Source organism: Tenrec ecaudatus, chromosome 3 (assembly GCF_050624435.1).
Source record: "Tenrec ecaudatus isolate mTenEca1 chromosome 3, mTenEca1.hap1, whole genome shotgun sequence".
Lineage (NCBI taxonomy): Eukaryota > Metazoa > Chordata > Mammalia > Afrosoricida > Tenrecidae > Tenrec > Tenrec ecaudatus.
Genome location: NC_134532.1, coordinates 71,145,134 through 71,167,426, shown reverse-complemented (window position 1 = coordinate 71,167,426; position 22,293 = coordinate 71,145,134). Strand labels below are relative to the sequence as shown.

At 41.6% G+C, this 22,293-nt stretch overlaps 1 long non-coding RNA gene across 1 annotated transcript; it reads right to left on the bottom strand.

Annotated features, from left to right (window-relative positions):
* Nucleotides 1–4,939: 4,939 nt before the first annotated feature.
* On the bottom strand, nt 4,940–21,441 carry LOC142443432 (uncharacterized). The gene is made up of 3 exons (XR_012783514.1): nt 21,309–21,441; nt 5,322–5,414; nt 4,940–5,049 (listed from the first exon to the last, which is right to left on the bottom strand). It is a non-coding gene; the product is annotated as an uncharacterized LOC142443432 (long non-coding RNA).
* Between the last annotated feature and the right edge of the window lie 852 nt (nt 21,442–22,293).

The window sequence follows — 22,293 nt, the reverse complement described above, 5'->3', positions numbered from 1 at the left end:
ACAGCTCCGATGCGGTTCATTTCAAGGACATTGCCCTGGGGGTGTGGCTTGTTTCCGATATAAACGGATGAAAAGTTTGCTTGCATTTTGCTGAATCTTGATCCTGCATCTGGTACTTTGGACTCTTTTGGCTTGAACCAGTGGCCTGCCATATTGTCTGCAGATCTAGGTAACAATAAATTAGACTCCCATCTGACTTACTGCCTTGGGTTCATTAGCCCCTACAACAACCAGCCCGCCACCTTTCTGCCAACCTTGGATTCATCAGCCCCCACAGCTGTGAGGGAAGACGACTCCAGCCTAACCTCTGACTCCCAGACTTGGAATATGTCAGATTGGACTTGCTCCCTTCTACAATAGTATGAATCATTTTCTTACTATAAACTTCCCTTGATATAGAAGTTTCACTTATATATACATCTCAATATATAAAAATACAGCATGAGACATCCAGATAATCCTATATCCCCCCCTAAATTCCCAACAGCTAAGATAACCTTGGTGTTAGAAGAACAGATGTTAGGTCCTATTTATCCACCGCCTGGTTAATATTTTCCACCATCCTCTGTTTGTCACCCTATGACAGCTTTGAGTTTGCTACGATGTTGGAAGCTATTTCACCACCATTGCATATCCCAGCAGGATGACTCACGGTAGACAGATTTCAGTAGGATTTCCAGACTAAGACAGGCTAGCAAAGAAAGTACTAACAATCTAGTTCTGAAAATTAGCCAGAAAAAAACCTATGTATTAAAGGTCGAGGCATTAGGAAGGTTGAGAACCACTGTCCTATCATTTGTCTTTGAAAAAGTACAGTCAGGATGCTCCTATATGGCAAGGATGATGAGACTTTATCATCTTTGAATGGATGGATATTTTGAACTTGCTGTCAGGAGAAACTAGTCCCTTGGATATGGTCATCATGCTTGGTAAAACAGAGGGGCAGTGCAAAAGAAGACTTTCGACAAGATGGATTGGCACAGTGGCTGCATCAATGGACTCAAGCCTAAGAACAATTGTGAAGGTGGCACAGGACTGGGCAATGTTTCATTCTGTTGCACACAAGGTCACTCTGAGTTGGAACTGATTCACCGGCAACTACCAACAACAATAACATCATATAATTAAATACCCAGAGACTGTACTACAGAATGCTGTGATACCATCAACTTTTAAATTAAATCAGTTGTATTGTATGCATTCTCTCATTGACTATTCTCTCTTGTAGAAAAACAGACAGTAGCCATGTCATTGCTGCATCATTGGGAAATGGTGATACTGAGTAGTAGACAGCATGTCCATGTCCACGAGGGCAGTGGTTGTTCAGTAAGTGGAGATTTGTCATTTTGTTCTGACGCTGAATAGGTTTCACAGGAGCTTCCAGAGCAGAAAGACTGAAAGGACAGACCCGGTGATCTACTTCAGAAAATCAACCAATAAAAACCTCAAGGACTACAAGGGTCTATCCCATTGGGTCCAGGGCCCACATGAGTTGGGGCAACTTGAAGAAAGCTAGTAACAACAAACATGCACCAGCTGATATGCTGAACACTGTATTCATGAGACTGGACCAATGAGTTAATTCACAAGAGCGATGACTTCTAACCTCTATTTTGACCAGAGTCTAGCAAACAAACAAAGAAAAACAGAGGGATTTAAGCAAAGAATTGGTTGCTCGGTTGTTGGAAGATGGAAAGTAAAGAAATAAAATGCAACAGTAAGATTCAGCGATAATAGCGAAAGGAATTAGATACCATTTCTTGGGGAATGGGGGAGTACAATAAACAAAGAGTTACCAGAACTAGGAGCTTGAAGAAATTTGGAGGAGGAGGTGATGCTCATACCTTGGAGGATGGAGCACCACTAACTTCCATTGGGACTTCATGTTGGAGGCTGAGAAACATTGGAAGCTGGAGCCAATGGCATTGCGAGAGCACTGCTAAAGGAGGCAGGCAAGGGAGGAAGCTCCTTCTTCCTACTCACTCATTCCTCTGCAGCACTTCCTACTTGAAGCACCAAACAGAACCCCATCTCAAAGAGAGAACCCCGATCCCAACAATCATAGAATAGTGTGTCAAAGGGGAGGATAGGAAGTTTGGAGACAATAGGTCAATGACTGGCAAAGACTATTTTCCACATTAAGCAATATATTTACATTAGGACTCAAAAGCATAGTACAGAAACCAAAGTTTCATGAATACATGTGCAGCAATATACATTCTATTCATTCTAAAAATGATGGTATGACTTGTTCATGCCCTGATGGCACAGTAGTTATGCATTGGGTTGCTAACTGCAAGGTCAGTAGTTTGACACCAGCAGCTGTTCCATGGAAGAAGGACAAGGCTTTCTACTCCTGTAAAGAGTTACAGTCTCAGGAACTCACGGGGCAGTTACACCCTGCTGCTGCAGGTCAGAAATGACTCACTGGTAGTGAGTTTGCTTTAGAATGCTCTAGAACAGTGGTTCTCAACCTTCCTAATGCCAAGACCCTTTAAGACAGTTCCTCATGCTCTAGTGACCCCTGACCATAAAATTATTTTCATTGCTACTTCATAACTGTAAGTTTGCTACTGTTATGGATCGGGCGACCCCTGTGAAAGGGTTGTTCGATCCCCAAATGGGTCTTGACCCACAGGTTGAGAACCGCTGCATCTAGAAAGAAGACCTGGTAGTGACATGGGTTAAAAGGTGGGCTGCTACTGGAAAAGTTGGCAGTTCAAGGCCACCAATTGCTCCACTGGAGAAAGATGAGGCTATCAGCTGGTGTAAAGCCTTACACTATTGGAAACCCTACATCGGGGCACTCTGAGTGAGAATCAACTCGATGGCAGTGGTTTAGTTTGGGTAACATTCCAGGAGAATCTGACCATCCAATGTAATGGATGGTACTGAGGACTGAACAAGAAGTATGTATTGAAGAAAAAGGTTCCTGTTAAATTCATACCAAAGAATGAACAATTTGGAAAATATGGAGAAAGCATAAGAAGCTTTGTTACCTTGATTTCCGAGCAGTTCTTGCAAGGAAATGGCCCTCATCTATAGTGTGGTCGCCTAGTTTGACGTTTTCATTTTGCCCTGCCATCTCCGTCAACTCTAGAGAGGTCCGTTGGGAAGTCGGCCATGGCACAGGTGTTCCCATGCTGGTGAGCCCTGAAATACTCGCTGCCCTTTTCCTTGTCCACGTCCATCGGCATGGTGGCCCAATGAAGTTAGGTTTGTTTTCTTTAGAGTGTAATTGTTGAGAAAATTGCAGTGTTGTCCACTGGATGACATAAAAGTCACTAAGAACCGATCCTTTGATAATTCATGTAAGACAGTGGGCTTTTATCACTGAAAAAAAAAAACCAAACCCTACAATAATAGTATACTATTTATTTTCATTTATGAGTTATTATAAATCATTAAGTCATGCTTCCATACTTATGTGATTCAAGCACTGAACCTGGCCTTAAAGATATCATTTAGGCATCACTTCTCTTAAAATAACATCTCCTATCGGAAGAGAAAGGAGTCCTGGTGGTAATGGTTATGTGGGGTTGCTAAGTACAAGGTCAGCAGTTGAAAAGCACCAGCTGTTCTGAGAGGGAACGACAAGGCTTTCTACTCCCCAAAAGAGTTCACAGTCTTGGAAACGCACAGGAGCAGTTCTCCCCTGTCCTATGCGGTCCCTATAGGGTCTTATTGAAACTGTTCACCCTACACACAGTAGTATCGAACTATAAATCTAGATAAATATAATTTAATTGGTACCCTATGATTGGTGTAGCATTGCTTTTGGTAAGGATATCTTAAAGAAATTATGATTCTGTAATCTTATACTGAAAAAACATTCATGAGTAAACACTAGCATGAAAGCTACGTTCGCATCTTTCAGTCTCTCCCTGTCATCAAAGTTGATTAAGGGCTGGGTACAACGGCACCTTTGGGTGTCCAAGGATGTACATCTCGAGGAGAGCTTTCTTCCATGGAGTGGTTGGTGGGTATACCCAGCTGATGTTCTACTTAGCAGCCCAACTCAGCACCCACGACACCACTACGGGTCTCCATTAGCATCAGGCAGCATAATGATTAAGCGTTTAGACGGAATTCGAATCACCTGGGCTCAATGCCAAGCTTCATGACCTGTGTTACTTATCTTCCCTGTATGCCATTCTTCCCTTGTTGCATGACTTAAAGGATGAAGTGCCTTTGTGGGGCTCGAGACGGGAGTCCTTGTAGTACAGTGCTAACATGCTCAGCTGCTAACCAAAAGGTCGGCAGAGGTCAGCACCTTGAACCCCCCAGCTCTGCTGCAGGAGAATCACGTGGCAGTTTGCTTTTGTCCAGAACAACAGCCCCATTCATCCCATGGAGCAGTTCTACCCTAGCCTATCTAGTCGCCATGATTCTGAATCTACACCATGGCAGGGGCTGTGGTTTGGTGCTTGAAACCATGCCTGACACCTAATAGCCCCGAAAAATGTTAGCTATTGGTGTATTACCATTATTATTCTCGTTCGTTTTATTATTCCTGGCGTCTGAGAAACCAGTAAGAGACAGAAGCCAGGCAGAAGAGCAAGAATCTGGAAGACACAGAATCCAGGCCAGAAATGCTTCCACCCTCCAAAAGGGTTGCAACAACACTAAGGCCCTGAAGGTTCCATAGACAAGAGATTAAGTCATTAAATCCTTCTGGAAAATGTCCTGCTTCCTTTCAGAATGGTTGTCCATGGGGACAGATCTCTGATTGGGTAAGAATACTCATTCAATGCAGTTTTCATAAATAGATCACAGTGAGAGACCACTAAAGACCTACCAGAAAGGCAAGGGTGGGAGGGAAAGACAGATAATGCTGAGCATTGGCGAGCGTGTGGGGCAAATGGGACTTGTGTTCACAGCTGGTGGTTACGTAAACTGCTAAGAACCACTTTGGAAAACTGGTTGGCATTACCTGTAAGAGGAGCACATGTCTTATGATGCAGAAATTCCACTCCTAGGTATAAACTCCCACCAGCACGTGCGTCTGTTAGTTTGTCTTACTGCGTTGGAACTGACTCGGCAACACACCTAAAAATAACAACAACAACACAGATATGAGCACATATGTTCTCCCCTCCAATTTCATTTGTCACCTTTCCCGAGCTTGCAAATATTATGCAGTTAAGTTCCTCTGATCAGAGGAAGTAGACATGAGCTTTACTTTTCCGAAGTTTTCTTAGCGTGTGCTTGAAAAATGGAGACAACGTTTTCTCTGCATACCAAGCCAAGTTACCTCTTTATATTATCAGAGAAATACGATACCTGAATAAATGCTTTGGTTATGTATTCAAGTGACTTACTAGCGTTTGCAGAGACGGAGAGAGATGAGGGCGAATTCCTTGCTCTGTGGATACAGTAAACTTTTTTTCCCCCTTGAACTTGGTGGTTTATACCTGGAATAGGATTTCAAGAAATAAAAATAAGGAATTGAGACACGGGATGCTATTGAGGAGTGTCAGCATTTGTGCTTCCTGCCTGAGAGGCACGTTCTTATTTTTCTCACGAGCCAAATGCATTTCATCCCCCCGGTCCGCCTGTTTACAAGGCTGAACACACCAGAGCAAAGCAGCCTGGCAGCTCGGCTCCTATCACATTCCAGCCGTAGCTTTCCCGTTCAAGAGCTCCGGGCCAACACAGAGTTAGAAAATGTCCATTTCCCGAGGGCCACAAATGAGCTTCACGTCTGCTGTCTTGAGACAAATTAATAAATACAACATTATGTTACTGTACTGAAAGGAGGGGGCTGGGGGACAGGGAGGATTTACGTCACCCATTAATCAGTGACCTACGCAGAAAAATGTTCGGGAGTGATTAGAGAAAGATGACCCTGAGGGGAATGCATGACGATTCAGACAGGCTTTGGTCAAAGCCCCCAGAGCTAATGTAATTTCAGGCTGGCCTCAAAATTCAATTTGTGTGGAACCTCTACCTCATCTATTCCACCACAGCATGCAGCATAACTGCACCTGAACAGCTTCCAGCATGGCACTGAGGACGTGCCCGGCCCGGCCCTCAGTGCCCACGGGAAGGCGGCCCCGATGACCACACAGGAGGCCCGCTCCGTAACAGTCTGAGCATCCCACCTGCTGACCGTTGCCCTCCACAGGAAGCACATGTTTCTGCTTAATTCCTGCCAGCTTTGGGCTGTCAGGTAGGGCATCTGCAGCAGGCAGCTCCCGAGGGCTGCCACCTGGTGCTGTCAGTCGGCCTCAGCCCAACAGGGAAAAGGGGAGGCATTCATCGATGGGTGGATTTTTCTGTGTTTAGAGTATTTCTTGAGACTTAGAATTTTTACTTGGCAAGTTAACTGGTCTCTTTAGTTAGTAGGGGGTGAGGGGGGTGGGAGGGGGAGGGAAGTTTGCTTGCTTTCCTTTCACTCCGAGTTCCCGTCTTTGGAAAAGCTGTTAGGTAATAACTGCTTGGCCCACATGAAGTCTTCACAGCACTGCAAACGTGCTTGAAAAGATTGTGTTAAAAAAGTATAGCGCCCAATGTCATCATTTGAAAGATAGCCAGAAGTCTAATTCTGTGTGTGTGTGTGTGTGTGTGTGTGAATAAACAATTCCAAATACAAAGTTAGCATTTGAATTCCTTTTTAAAAAGGCAAACATAAAACATGCAGTGTTGCAGGAGGGGGAGGGCGCCATCCTGAGAAAAGACCGTTTGGGGCCACGGTCCCAGGAGTGTGCAGCAGGCAAAAAGGAGCAAAGATCCTTAGTGAAGGTCAACAGCTAGGTGCCATTTCAACCTCCAAAAGGCTGCTGATTGTGATCCCATGTCAACTTAGAGTTCACTTTAACTCATTAGTTGCCTTTCACACCCACAAATGCAATGCATTTTCCAGAAGCTCAGTTAAGAGATAGCGAAATTGATTAAGGAGGAAGCATGTTTTGCTTTTGCCAGATAGGTTTAGGCTAATAGCACAGTGTGAACAGAAATTAGCACTTGGGAAGAAAACAAGTTCTTGCCCAATGATGGAGACTTAGCTTAGTCGCTTTTTGTTTGGCTGATCCTCCTGATGAAAATAAAGGTGCTAATGAGGATAACACTGTTGGGTTGATGGTTATCAGCAGTAGAGATAGGGAAAGTGAAGAGGAATCAAATGCTGGATTTGCTCAATAAACTTTATATGAGAATTGATAGCTTTAATAGGCTGTCTCTGAGACTGAGAGTTTTCTCTTTATAATCACTAGAAAAACTTTTTAATTTTTTTTATTATTGCTAGGAAAATCAACCTTGTTTTTGAGATTCCATTTCTCTAGCTCTTCAAAGTACTGTCCCCATGGAAGTACTTCTTTCCCTAATGGGATGTTTTCTGGATAATGCAGATTTCCTTAGGAGCGCAAACATTACATTATGGCCAAACAGACGGCTCTGAACTTCAAAAATGTATTAATCTGAAAGCTGCTGTTCAGAGAGTCAAGTGGAAATTGCCATGAAGCTCCTCCCATTTCAGCGGTCCGAAAGAATCTGGGTGACGACAGAATCGGAGCACCCTGCACCCGTCACTCTAGTGTCTGTTTTGTACTAAGTATAATCACTCCCTCCCCTTTCGTTACACGGCCATCTTTTCATTCTACCTGTGCATTTTTTAGGAAGTTCAATAACATATTTGCTCTGAAAGTGTTTCAGACGCGTGAACATACAAGGAGGCAAATCACACAAAGCAGGGGATGTAAGTAAGAGCAGCACAGGAAGTGGAATGGGTGGAAAGAGGTTGGGTGGAGAAGCACAAAGGAGATTTAAAGAAGGAAAGAAAAAAACTCGGAATGACCCTGAAGAGCCAGAGGAATCAGGCCATAAAGTTAAAAGGAGAAATTGTTTTCATAACTTCTTGTTCCCACAAATCGTGTCTTGATTATCTTAACCCTCTGGTACGCTGCCTGGGCTCACTCACACTTAGACAGGGAGTCTGAGAACGAAGGAAGGGATTTGAGCTGGTTGGGAGGCTGTGGAAACAACCTGTTAGCTTTTTTATTTCCCATCTGGGCACTTAGCATCCAGACCCACGCATGCGAGGACGGCGTCCTTCTGTGATGTGGAAGGGGATTCATCTCGTCTCCCTATGGGATGTCAAGGCCTTTAGGTGACACAAAAGGTTTGTGCTTGGCTGCTAACTGAAAGGGGTCTAGCTCAACAATTCTATGTCTGTCCAAGGAATACGCAAGGAATTAATTCCTTAAGGGGAATTCTGCAGTCACTCGCATTTGTTAAACTGAAGTGATCTTATCCCCCTTTCTGGACGATAATGTCTGTCAGACTTCCAGACAAGGAAGAAGTTCAACCTGCCCCTTAATGTTCCCTCCTGTTTTCAGACCGAGCTTCAGAGAGCTGCCTGTGGTCACGCAGGAGACCTTGCGGTGCATCTGTGTTGCATCTTCCCAAAAGCCTACGACTACAGAGTCCCTAAAGTGTCTAGATCTATGAGATATGCCTGTGCACGAACACACCAGTCCACATTACTTGTCTCTCATTGAGCTGGCTCCAAAGCAGTCACCCCTATCCCCCTGTGTGCACTGTGAGAAATTCCTAGGTTTTTTTTCATGGAAAGCAAAACAGCGTGCATATGTGTGTGTGTGTGTGTGTGTGTGTGCGTGTATATGTGTTTTGTTTGGAACAGGCAATCTCTTGAAATGTCTTGAACTTGTTTGGGGTAACAGGATCGATTGTGCTGTTGCTTCCCACACTCTTCTCTCTCATCCAAACCCCAAAACCTTCAGCCACTAGTCTGCCCAGAGCTCTGGTTTGATAACCCTGCAATTGGAGGGTGGAGTGGGAGGAGACTCCTCAGACCTTTGTTTTTTGCTTTTAATTTTTTTCCCCTTGGTTCTCCCCAACACCATGGTGGCCTACTTGGGTGTCCCACAAGTTCTCTGTGGAAAATAGTGCGTCCCATTTAGCAACAACTCCACCTAGCATGAGGTCCGGAGCTATACTTAAACCGGGGTGAGCGAGAGCTGGAAAGACTGAAGCCTGCATTATACCATGTGAGAAGAACCATGGTTTTCTCCACGCTGGTGGGCCAGAGTCATTTCTGCTGCTACTTTGGCAACCCATAGAAATGAGGGAGTGAAATCATGTTATTTTGTAGTGTGACCAAAATGGAATAGGTGTTCAAGAGTCTATTTTCAGGAAAACGGTTCAACAAAGTTGAGAGAGTTGTTTTGTTGGTGGGTTAGTTGTTTTCCAACCTAATGAAAACATCCAAACTTTAGCCCCCTTCCATTTTCCAGGGCTTCACATAGTGTTGGAATTGTGTGTGTGTGTGTGTGTGATGAAGAAAGATAAAAATATCCTAAATGGCATACTGGGTTACATGTACGTTGGACTGCTAGCTACAAGGTCAGTAGTTCAAATGTAGCAGCTGCTCTGACAGAGAAAGATGAGACTTTCCACTCCTGAAAGATGTCAAGCCGTTAGCCCCCAGGGCTGTTCTACAGGGCAGCTAAGAGTGGAAACTGGCTCCAGGGCAGCGGTGAGTCTGGCTTTTGTCCAGATTGGCTGGATCCTTGGAGCTGCACAAAATGATCCACGCGCCTCCTCGTTCTTTTCCAAAATAGCCACTGAATGGTTTTGTAATTGTTGTAGGAAAATAAACATTAAATGCATAGCCATGTTTTTAAAAAGAATCTCAGCTGATATATGTATGGATTGTGATAAGAGTTGTATGAACCCCAATAAAAAGATTTATTAATTTAAAAAAAGAACCTCAGCTATTTATTTTATTTTAATAGAGGAGTAATTTTTAAAAACACATTTAAATTGTGATTTGTGTGAACACTGACAAATTAGCCCGCCCCCCCCCCCCCGATTCAACCATTGATGCTATTTTACTTCATGATACTGGTTGCTACCCCCCACCTCAATGTCACAGCATTCTTCCCACTTCCTCCCTGGGCTCTCTGTTTCCATCCATCCTACATTCCTGCCCCTACCTGCCTCCTGAGCTTTGTTTCCAGTAAATGCTGTCCTTTTGGTCGCACATGGTTGATTGTAATGAGAAGTACGTCCTTCCTGGTGTTCGTGTTCTGTCCTGTCTATCTTCTATTGTGCTGACAGCGGATCCTCAGGGCTTTCGGTTCCAGGCTTGAAGGAGGGTCCTGAAAAGTTTGGGGGATTCCACTAGTCTCTAGCAGAGCAATAAATCTAGTCTTTCTTTTTTTTATATAATTTTGAACTTGGTGCTACTTTTTCATCCCCCCGTTTTTGTCCACGACCTTGTATTACGATCCTGATCAGAGTAATCGATGTGGTATTTAGGCATTTTCTAATTCTTTGGGTCAAAGGGTAGTGGAAACTGTGGTTCTTGTGGATCATGAGTCCTTTAGACTAATATTTCCTTGAGTCTAATTTTCTTTGTAAATCTCAGCTACTCAGAGTCCCCAACTCAGCGCTAAAAGCAAGCTGAGGGAGGAGGCATGAATCTGTCAACATTTAGATCTAAAGTACTGTGAGCTAAGTATAATTCCTATTTCTTCAATAATTAACATTATAAGCAATCAGGCAATTTCTTCTAACTATAGACTCACTAAAATTTAACTTACACCCTTCCCAAAAAAAAGGACTCCGATGTTAAAAAAAAAATTACTTCTGTGGTCTGGATTCTCTTACAACATTTTCAAATCCTCCTCCATCCCCATTCTAAAATTATTGACTATTCTTCATTGTGTCCCATGATACTCAACACATATTTCTATCATTCTATCATATTTCTTCACATTGGGTTACATAGGTTTGTTTCCACATTTGTCTTCACTTCAAAACCATAAAGCTCTCAAGTTATGCGGTGGCGTCTCAGTTACCTTTGAATTTGCCAGGCTCAGTGACCTAAAACTGACGGATGAGGAATACTAAATGATTGCTGAATCAATGGATGACTAAGTAATCGAACATTGAGAGTGGCAAGAAGATACATGGTTTGAAAGACCAGAATATGTCCAAAGACTTCCTATGGAATTTTGAAACGAGAAAAAGGAATTTCTTCATCTGTGTACACTTTCTAAGTACACTCTCTTTTGGGAGACCAAATACTAATCAGCTCTTTTAATAAGATGGGGATATGGAACGCAGTGGGGTGGAAGGAAGATGAGTGAATGTGGGCAAAGGCAGGGGATGTCCTCGGAGTAAGATAGGAATTCCTCCACTGGGTCAGCTCTTTTCATTCTTAAAGGGACACTGCTAGAAAAGATGAAATATGTCTTCCCTCCTTTCAACCCCCTCAGAGATGCAAAGAACACTTGGTGGAGTCACACAGAGTGACTGCCTGATTTTTTTTAAAGACGTTTCTGGCATCAAGTTTATAAAGACAATCGAAGCACGTGTTATTTAAACAAGCTAAAATAAAATGAAAAGTTCCCGTGGAATAAGTATATATTGCACATCCCTGTAAATGTCACATTCCGTTAAGAAAGCATCCGTATCTGTAATTACGCCTTTTCAAAGTTAGGCAACCAAAGCTACAGAAGATCTAGAAGTTGCAACAGGAACCCTGTTATCCCAACGAGTGATTTTATAAATAGAAGATCTTGTAAATAAGCCCATTTAGCTACAGACTATAAAGAGTTGAACGTAGTCTAGGGAATGTGATCTAAGTAGGCAAATAATTCTGATCATGCAAATTACAGTTTGAAGCCTGAAAAAAAATGCAGAAAGCATGTTTAGTCTGAAAACTATAGCATCCTAAAATGGCATGCTAATTCTGAGAAAAGTGTTTCTGGACTAGAAAGTATGCAAACACAAAAATGTCCATTAAAATCACAGGGAGTATCCAGCACCTACCCTGCTTTGCTGACTGAGCCAGCCATAGCAGCTCGATATCGTAAGAGAAGGAAGGCTGACAGGGCCCACAGCTGTACGGAGGCTAGCAATCTCAGTGGCCATCACCAGTAGGGGAAAACTGATGTCTTCAAGCCAACTCACGGCAGCTCCGTGTGTTACAGGGTAGGGATACTGCACAGGGTTGTAATGTCTACCATCTTTGACAACAACAGCAGGTCGCCAGGTCTTTCTTCCTAGGAACTGCTAGGAAGGTTTAAACTGCTCACTGTTAGGACACAAGGCATTTAGTTGAGCATCAACCATTTGGACCATCCTTACCAGTAAGAAAACGAGGGAGGATGCCACCATTTCCTCTGGGTTCTCCAACCTAGTCTGCTTGCAGAACTGAAAAACTCAGTCCCGTCAAGTTGATGCCAACTCACAGTGACCCCATAGGACAGAGACACCTATGGATTTCGAGAGTAGAACGTCCCATCCTTCTCCTGTGGAGAAGCTAATGGTTTTGAGCTGCCAACCCTGGGGACTACAACCCACAGAGTAAACACTAAACTACCAGGGCTCCCTTTAAGGGTCGTAAAGTTAGAGGATCGAAAATGAGGAAAATTCTTTACTCTTTCCTCAGAGTTCTTGCAGTTTTGAATTTTGCTCTTGATGGCTAAGTGTTGGCTGCTTTAATCTACCCAGTGCTGCCATGGAAGCAAGGGCTGGCAATCTGCTTTGATCAAAGGTCACAGCCTAGAAAACTCCATGAAGAAATATCTAGTAAGTGCTCCATCTTACATTTTTAAAACACTGAGCTATTACAAACCATCTTTTCAGATCACGATCCTGTAAAATTATATATCAACAATTGGAAGATCAAGAGTAGGGAAACAGAAACATGGAAATCAAACAAAACTCTGCTTAAAAGCTACGAGAATTTTAAAAAGGAATAAAATAAATGTAGGTTTTTAATTCCTTAAAGCAAACAGGAATGAAAATACAGCATGCTGGAAGCAATGCTTAGAGTGAAATAGCAGAAAAACATACACATAAAAAAAAACAAAACAAATTAACACCATAGCCCAACATGCAACAGCAATTAGAACAAGGGCAGCAAAATAAACTTTCAGCCATCAGTAGAAAATAAATAATAGAGAGTAGAACAGAAATCAAATATTCAGAAAAAAGAAAAGCAGAACGAGTCAAGACAAGAAGTTGGTCTTTTCATCAGTAAGTGTAACACATGAAAAAAATATTATAAATTATCAAGGGTTCATAAGAGAGGGAGGAAGGGAGGCTGGAGAAGGGAGGGGAAAAACGAGGAGCTCATTTGGTTTCTTATTCATAATATTTTAATCTTTTCATTATTTACTATTGTTTAGTACCCTCCTAGGGTTTGTCAATTTTGCTAATGCTTTCAACGATCAACTTTAAAAAAAATAATTTTATTGGGAAATTGTTCAGCTCTTATCACAATCCATACATTCCTCCAATGTGTCAAGCGCATTTGCACATATGCTGCCATCATCATTTTCAAAGCATTCTCTTCACACTTGAGCCCCTGATATTAGCTCCCCATTTCTTCCCCCTCCTTCCTCTGTCCTCCCTACCTCACAAACCCTTGAGAAGTTATAAATTATTTTTCTATGTCTTACATCGTCCTTCGTTGCCCTTCACCCACTTTTCCTTTATTCATCCCCCTGAGAGGGGGTTCTAGATTGATCCTTGTGATTGATTTCCCTTTTCTCCCCCCACCCTCCCCTATTCCTCCTGGTATCTCTACTCTCCTGGTTGGCCCTGATCCATCCTGGATTCCCTGTGTGGCAGGCTCTGATCTGTAACAGTGTACATGTTCTGGTCTAATCCGATTTGTAAGGTAGAATTGAGGTCATTTGGGGTGAAAGAAGCACCCAAGAGCCAGAGGAAAATTGTGTGTTTCGTCAGTGCTATACTGCACCCTGACTGGCTCATCGATCTGGTAATTGAAAAACTAACAAATATAAAGTCAATGTACTGAAGGCTTTACCAGGGACTTCTACTAAATATTCCAGAAGATTTCATACGAATTCTACTCAAACTGTTCAGATTATAGAACAGGACGGAAAATTCCTAAATATATCCTATAAAAGGAATATAATCCTGATACCCAAACCAGGAAATGACATTACCAGAATAGAAAATTACAGACCGATATTCCTTATGAACATAGGGGCAAATTTTCTCAACAAAATTGAAGATAAAACCCAAGCAAATAAGCATGATCAAGTGGGATCACATCATACTGGGTATGCAAGGATGGTTCAACATTGTAAAAACAATCCATATGCTCCACCATTATAAACAAAACAGTGCCAGTGGTTTTTGTTTTTTTGTCAAAGGTATAAAAATTCAATGGGGAAATAAATTTCTTCTCGATGAGAAAACAAAGGAAAAGAAGTCCATGATCTTTATCAAAGGATGCAAGAAAAAAAAGCATGACAATATCTATCTAATATTCATTTTTGATAAGAGCACTAAACAAAAAAGGAATAGAAGGGAAATTTTCCAACAAAATAAAGACTGGATATGCAAAACCAAAAGCCAACATCTCATTGAATGGGGAAAATGTGAAGCGCTTCCCTTGTGAACAGGAGTAAGACACACTTTCTCTTTTATACCACTCTTACTCAGTATCAGGCTGGAAGTACTAGCCAGCGCTATTAAACAACAAAAAGAAATCAAAGGTATCCAAAAGAAAAAGGGGTGCACTCTATTTGCAGACGATGTACTTTTATACCTTGAAAACCCCTGCAGTTTAGCAAGAACCAATGATTTAAATAACTGAAGGTTCTGCACTACGGCAGGGTACAAGACTCAGCACACAAAAATTCAATGACATTACAGTATACTAAGGAAGAGAATTCGGAAAAAGAAATCAAGAAAACATGCCATTTGTAATAGGCACCAAAAAGATGAAATATTTAGGAATAAACCTAACCAGAGAAGCAAACGACTGATGAAAAGACAACTACAAGGAAGCTACCACAAGAAAACAAAACTGTATCAGCGGTTCTCAACCTTCCTAATGATGCAACCCTTTCACACAGCTCCTCATGTGGTGGTGACCCCGCAACCATAAAATTATTTCCATTGCTACTTTATACCTGTAAGTTTGCTGTTATAAAACGGCGACCCCTGTGAAAAGGTCATTAGACCCCCAAAGGGTCGCGATTGGGAACACATTGAGAACTACGAATCTATATGAATGGAAAAATCCACCACAGTCTCAGATAGGAAGACTTAACATTGTGAAAACATCATTACTACCCCACTAAATCTATAAATATAACATAATTCCAATCCAGATCCTAGTGTTTTAAAGAGATGGATAAAACTAATCACTGACTTTATTTGGGAAAGAGATTTGGGATAAACAAAGTGTTACTCAAGAACAAGTAGGAGGCCTCTCACTTTCCAACCTCCAAACCTACAACATAGCTATGGTATACAAAAGAGCCTGGCACCAGTATTACGAGAGATACACAGAGAAAACAGAATTTAGTCCCCAAGAATAAACCTGTTTATCTACAAACAATGAATTTTTGACAAAGATTCATTAAAGTATATTAAATGGGGAAGAGAGAGTGTCTCTAACAAATGGTGCTGGCAGAATAGGATTTCCATTTGCAGAGAATGAAACAGGATCAATACCTCACTTTGTATACCAGAGAGAACACAAGTTGAATTAAACCCGAGAACTATAAAAATGATCAATGAAAAATAAGGGACAAACTTAGGGGGCCTAATACATGCCACAAACATATTACCAAACAAAAAGGGAAAAACACACAGAGCAAAGATAAAATAGATGACTGGGACCTCTTAAAAATAAGATGTTTGTGTGCACCAATCAATCTCCAAAAGAGTAAAAGAGTACCCACAGACTGTGGGAGGGAGGATGGAAGGAATAGACAATGATGTATCAGACAAGAGGCTAATCTTTAGTATCTATAAAAAGATACATCTCAATAAGAAAAATATGAGTAACCCTATTCAAAATGGGTAGAAGACATGAACAGATAATTCACCAAAGATGACATCTAGTTTCCCAACAAACCTGAAGAAAGGATAGCAATCACTAACCATTTGAAAGATACAAGTCAAAATCATGATGAGATCCACCTTACTCTGCCATTGATCATGAAGTTCCCCAAACATGAAACTAGCAGATGCTAGAGAAGGAGGAAAAAGATTGGAACAGTCGTGCATGGTCAGGATTGTCAAACAACAGCCACTGTGGAGAGATGTATGATGTTTCCTCAAACAATTGGGAGCAGGAACACCATGTAATCCAGCAACCCCTCTATTTGGCATATGTCCTTAAAAAATAAAGAACATAGCAGAAGGAGGTATATATGAGGGGTACAAATATATGTGTGTGTGTGTGTGTGTGTGTGTGTGTGAGAGAGAGAGAGAGAGAGAGAGAGAGAGAGAGAGAGAGAGAGATAGTGCATTTGGAGTTCATTCCACCAGGTCAGACAGTTAGTCAAGTTTTCTACGTAGAGGTTCTGAAAAGATAACATGCCACAGCGTGTGACCAAAAAAGCCCAATTTGTGGCAGACAGGGGACTGGTGTTGCCACCATGACAATGCACCTGTGCACGCAGCCATCTCAGTGTCACAGCTTTTAACAAAAAACAGCATGCCCCTCTTGCTCCACACACCGTACTCACCTGAGCTCACTCTGTGAAACTTCTTTTTGTTTCCACGAATGCAGAGGGACATGAAAGGATAGCGATTTGATGATAGAGAAGTGATGACGAAAAACACGACCGAAGGGCGGTCAGCCATCCAAACAGATGCGTTTGAAAAATGTTTCAAAGAATGGAATTGCACATGTGACTAATGTGCTAAGTGTAATGGAGAGTACTTTGAAGTCATAAGGTTCTATAAAAAAATTAAACATATAGCTTTGAAAAACAATTGGTTTTGGGGGGCAGATAACCCTCCTACACACCAATATTCATCACAGCTCTCTTCACAACATCAAGAAGATGGAAACCACTTAAATGCCCATCAGTGGAATACTTTGGGACAAACACATAACAGAATGCTAGATATTGTTTAAGAGGGTGGGGGGAGAAAGGGGGAATCGATCACAAGGATCAACCTATACGCCCCTCCAGGAGAATAAACCACGGGAAAGTGGGTGCGGGGTGATGGAGGACGATATAGAATATGAAAAAAATAATCTAGAACTTATCAAGGGTGCGTGAGGGATGGGCAGGAGTGGGAGGGAGGGGGAAGAAATGGGGAGTTGATCTCAGGGGCTTTGGAAATGATGATGACGGCTTTGAAAGAGAAGAGGCTGCTTTGACAATGATGATGGCGGCACATGTGCAAATGTGCTTGACACACTGGAGGAATGCATGGATTGTGATAAGAGCTGTAAGAGCCCCCCATAAAAGTATTTAATTAATTAAAAAATGGAATAATGATGAAACTCTGAAGAACATCATACACATGTATCAACTTGAGGGACATTAATTTGAGTGGCATTTACAGAAGGCAAAGATTGCATGAGTCCACTATTAGAAAAAATGAAGATATCTTCCTTTCATACCAAAGGAACTGACTTTTATGGTTGTGAGGGGTGGCAGAGGAAGGGAAGAAATAGGCAGCAGATAAACAGTAATTAGCTTGCGTGAAGGGTAAGCTAATAGCCCACAGAGCAACAGGCAACAAAGGAAGGACAGTGCACACAATTGGGCATTGTTTCATTTGAAACATTGTAAACATTTCTGAATAATTAAATCAAACAAATGTGACATATGTATATACAATCATATAAAAAGGAAACCTAAATAAAAATAAATGGGCTTAATCACATTAAAAATAATTTTATTGGGGGCTCATACAACTCTTATCACAAGCCATACCTACATCCATTGTGTCAAGCTCATTTGTACATTTGCTGCCCTCATCAATCTCAAAACATTTGCTTTCTACTTGAGCCCTGGGTATCAGCTCCTCATTTTCCCCCCTCCATCATGAACCCTTGATAATTTATAAATTATTATTTCATGTCTTACACTGTCTGACGTCTCCCTTTACCCACTTTTCTGTTATCCATTCCCTAGGGAGGGGGTTATGTGTAGATCATTGCGATCAGTTCCTCATTTCTCCCACCTTCCCCTTACCCTCCTAGTATCGCTACTCTCATTATTGGTCCTGAGGGGTTAATCTGTCCTAGATTCTCTCTGTTACCAGCTCTTATCTGTACCAGTGTACATCCTCTGGTCTAGCCAGATTTGTAAGGTAGAACTGGGGAGTGGGAGGAACCATTAAAGAACAGAGGAAAGTTGTATGTTTCATCGGTGCTATCCTGCACCCTGACAGGCTCGTCTCCTCCCCGTGACCCTTCTGTACGGGGATGTCCCGCTGCCTACAGATGGGCTTTGGGTCTCCACTCTGCACTCCCCCTCATTCACAATGATATGATTTTTTTGTTCTTTGATGGCTGATACCTTATCCTATCAATACCTCGTGATCACACAGGCTCGTTTGCTTCTTCCAGGTGGGCTATGTTGTTTTTCTCAGCTAGATAGCTGCTTGTTTATCTTTAAGCATTTAAGGCCCCAGACGCTATATCTTTGGATAGCCAGGTACCACCAGCTTTTTTACCACATTTGCTTCTGCACCCGCTTTGTCTTCAACTATGGTGTCGGGAATGTGAGCATCATGGAATGCTAGTTTAGTAGAACAAGGTGTTCTTGCATTGATGGAGTACTTGAGTAGAGGCCCAGTGTCCATCTTTTACCTTAATACTAACCCTATAAATATACATACATAGATCTAATTTCCCCATCATCACATATAAATATATTTACATATGTACATGCCTGTAGTTAGACCTGTATAAATGCCCTTTGCCTCTTAGTTCTTTCTTCTATTTCCTTTTACTTTGTCATTTGGAAATTTGATGGGCAGAAATGATTTGGTATGTAAGATATTGTTTTATTGAGATATAATTAGCATATCATACAATTGAATAATTCAATCATATTAAGAAGGGTTGTGCAATTACCACCACAGTCAATTTTCTAACATTTTCTTCCTTCTTGTACCTATTGCTGCCGACTCCCCATTTCCTCCCAACTTCTCCTTCAGTACCTCAAGGTAATTATTAATGCAGTTACTGTCTTCACAGATCCACCCATCCTGACTTCCCTATACAGAAAAACATGCAACAAAAATAAAAAAACAAAACAAGGACAACAATAATCAAAAAAACCCACACCAACAATGACTAAATTAAAGAGACAACCCACACTTGGGGAAAAAAAGCAAAATACTAAAAAAAAAAAAATTGAATAAATTCAAAAGGGAGATCAAAGGACAAGGTGTTACATTCCAACCTAAAGACAGCTACTCTGATCCACTGTACAATGAATGTTCTTTGTCTGGCATTAAGGGTATTCGCAGGCCTAGACTAAGGATTCAGCAGCGACTCAATCCACAGCAGGAACCTACAAATGGACTTTAGGGTTCCACTCTCATTCACCGCATTCTGCCAATAGCGTGTGTAGGATTTAGGCTCTGATATCATTGCCTCCTCTGGGTTTTGATTTTATTGTTTACAGTCCTTGGATCACACAGGCTGGTGTGGCTTCTTCCGTGCAGACTCTTCATTTAGATGGTTACTTGTCTTGAGACAAGAGCTTTTATGACCCCAGACACTAATGTGATTGCTGGGTACCATCTGATTTCTTTACCACACTTTGCTAAAGTACCCATATCTTCAGTGATCTCTTCATGAGATGTTCCAGGCGGGGCTATGTCACAGGATGTTCCTAAACTAGGACTATGATCAAGCGAGAGCTCAAAATCCATTCATATATCTTGGTGTATATCTGTCCCTTGTTCACTTTAGAGATAGCATGATCATTTAATTGGAGTACATCTTAAAGCATCCTCAGTCCCAATAGAATTCATCAGGAAATTCTATTGATAGTATCTTTATTAAAACCCATACCTCACCCCACACATATAAAAATGAACTCAAGGTGGATTAGAAATCAAGGTGGATTCGCGATCTAAATGTAAACCCTGGAACTGAAAAGATCATCAATGGGAAAATGGGATAAACTATTGCAGGGCATACACAGACTACCAAATACAATAAAAGAAGCACAAACAGAAGACAAAAGACTTGAATGGGATCTATTAAAAATAAAAAAGGTACATCAAAAGATTTATCCAAAGAATAAAACGAGAACTCACTTATTGGGGGGAGAAATCTTTACTAATAACACAACAAACAAGGAACTAATCACTAAAATCTCATAATTCTACCTCAACATGAAGACAGACAATCAAGTGAAAAGGTGGGTCAAAGAAAGACATGAGCAGCTAAGTCCCCAGAGAAGACACTATAATGGCTAACAAGCATACAAGGAAATTCCCACCACCCATCCAAGAGATAACACCTTACACTCATAACAACAGTCCAAGTCAAAAATATAGAGAACAACAAATGCTGGAGAGGATGTGGAGAAATTAGAACTCTTATACACTGCTGGCGGGATTGCAAACATGCACAACCATTGTGGAAAGCAATATGGTACACTCTGAAACAAGTGGGACTAGAAATACCATATGACTCAACAAGACCTCTGTGGGTCATATACTCCAAAGAAGTAAGAGCAAGAACATGAACAGACATGTAGTCTCCCATGTTTATTGCAGCACAGTTTACAGTAGCTGATTTTTTTTTTTTTAGGCAAGCAAGGCAGTATACCCCAACCTAATTTTTTATATCCATTGGTAAGCGAGGTATCCTAGAAAATAAACAAGCAATACGTTCTTTTTAAAGACTGTCAATTTCAGACACATCGCAGTTGGGAAGATTCAGACACTGAGGTGAGAAGACAGTGGCAGTATTTTGCTGAGGGTGTGTTGTCACACAGAAACTTGGTGTGCAGCGGTTACACATTGGATGGCGAGCCACAAGTTCAGCAGTTCTAAACCACCAGATGCTCTGGGGAAGAAAGATGGGGCTTTCTAGTCCCATAAATAGTTACAGTCTCAGAAACTCACAAGGGTAGTTCTACCCTGTTCTACAGTGTCCTATGAGTTGGCATCGACTTGATGGCAATTTTTTTCCCCCACAGCTGTTACATATTCCAAAGAAATTTTAGATGGAATGCTAAATTAAATGTGATCATTTTTTTAAGGCAGCCACGAGTACCCAGAAGAAAATTTTATCTGAATCCAGTGTCCATAAAAACTTCCAGATTTAAGAGCAAGGAAAGAACTCAAAAAAAGGGGGGAGGGACTATGGAACTAACTAGATAAAAATATGGAATTTCTTTACGCCAAAAGTGCATAAACAAACTCAAAAACCAAATAAACTAGAAAAATGTGCCAGAAATATGACAAGGAGTTAATGTTCTTATTACACATACATTCATTCATTTATTTGTTTAAGAAGACATAATCCACGAGAAGGAACTAGTTTAAAATCTAAAAGTAAAAGTGGAACTCACTGTAAACATGTGAAGGATGGTTGTTCCTGGAGGCAGGGCTGCTGGTAGTCACGACACAGGTTTCTGAGAAAGCTCCAGCACTGAAAATGACATTCAATTTTTCCAGGCAGAAGGAAGACGTGAAATGTAAAACTGAAATAGATAATAAACACAGCATTCAAGTTGTCAGGTGAGCCACTGCTTGGACACATGTAAAAAAAAAAAATATATATATATATATATATATATATACATATCTGAGAATATCTAAGTAATTACTTATAAAATCCATCAGAACTAAGAAAACCAAAACAAAGGTGGTGCCATGTAGTCAATTGGCAGATTCACAGGGAGCCTATTGGACAGAGAACTGCTCTCGGGTTTCGGAGACTGTAAATCCATAACGTGAGCAGACAGCCTCATCTTTCATCTGCAGAGCAACTGGTGGGTTTGAATCACTGACCTTGCTTATCCTACAGCACCAGCAGGGCTCCTCGAACTAAGACAGAGTTCAGGAAATCACTGACTGGAGCTCACTGAACATGACGTATACTGTCGTGGCCACAGACATTTCAAAAGAAGCACCGGTTCCGAAAGAGAATGGACAGCTCCTGGAACATTCTAGGCGGCGTTGACGGCCATTAGTCCTCTGGAGGGAAAGGGAAAGAGAACAAGCTGGAGGGCTGAGAGGCTTATGGAAACAAACTTGAGAAAAGGCAATTCTTTCTCACAGGTGCAAAATTAAACTAAGAGTAATGAGACACACAGGATGTGGAACGTTGAAATATATCATCTCATTCAATCCTCCCAACCAGCCTGGGGATGGGGGGTGGGGGGAGGTCTTCTCCGTCTTCTGTTACACATGAGGAAATGGGGCCCAGGGCTTGCGATCACAGACAGCAAGAGCAAAGCCTGTGTGATTCCAAAGCACATTCTTTAAGTGTATAACATCTGTAAACCAGTTGCTGTGGAAGCAGTTTGACTTATGGGAACACCAGGTTTTTAC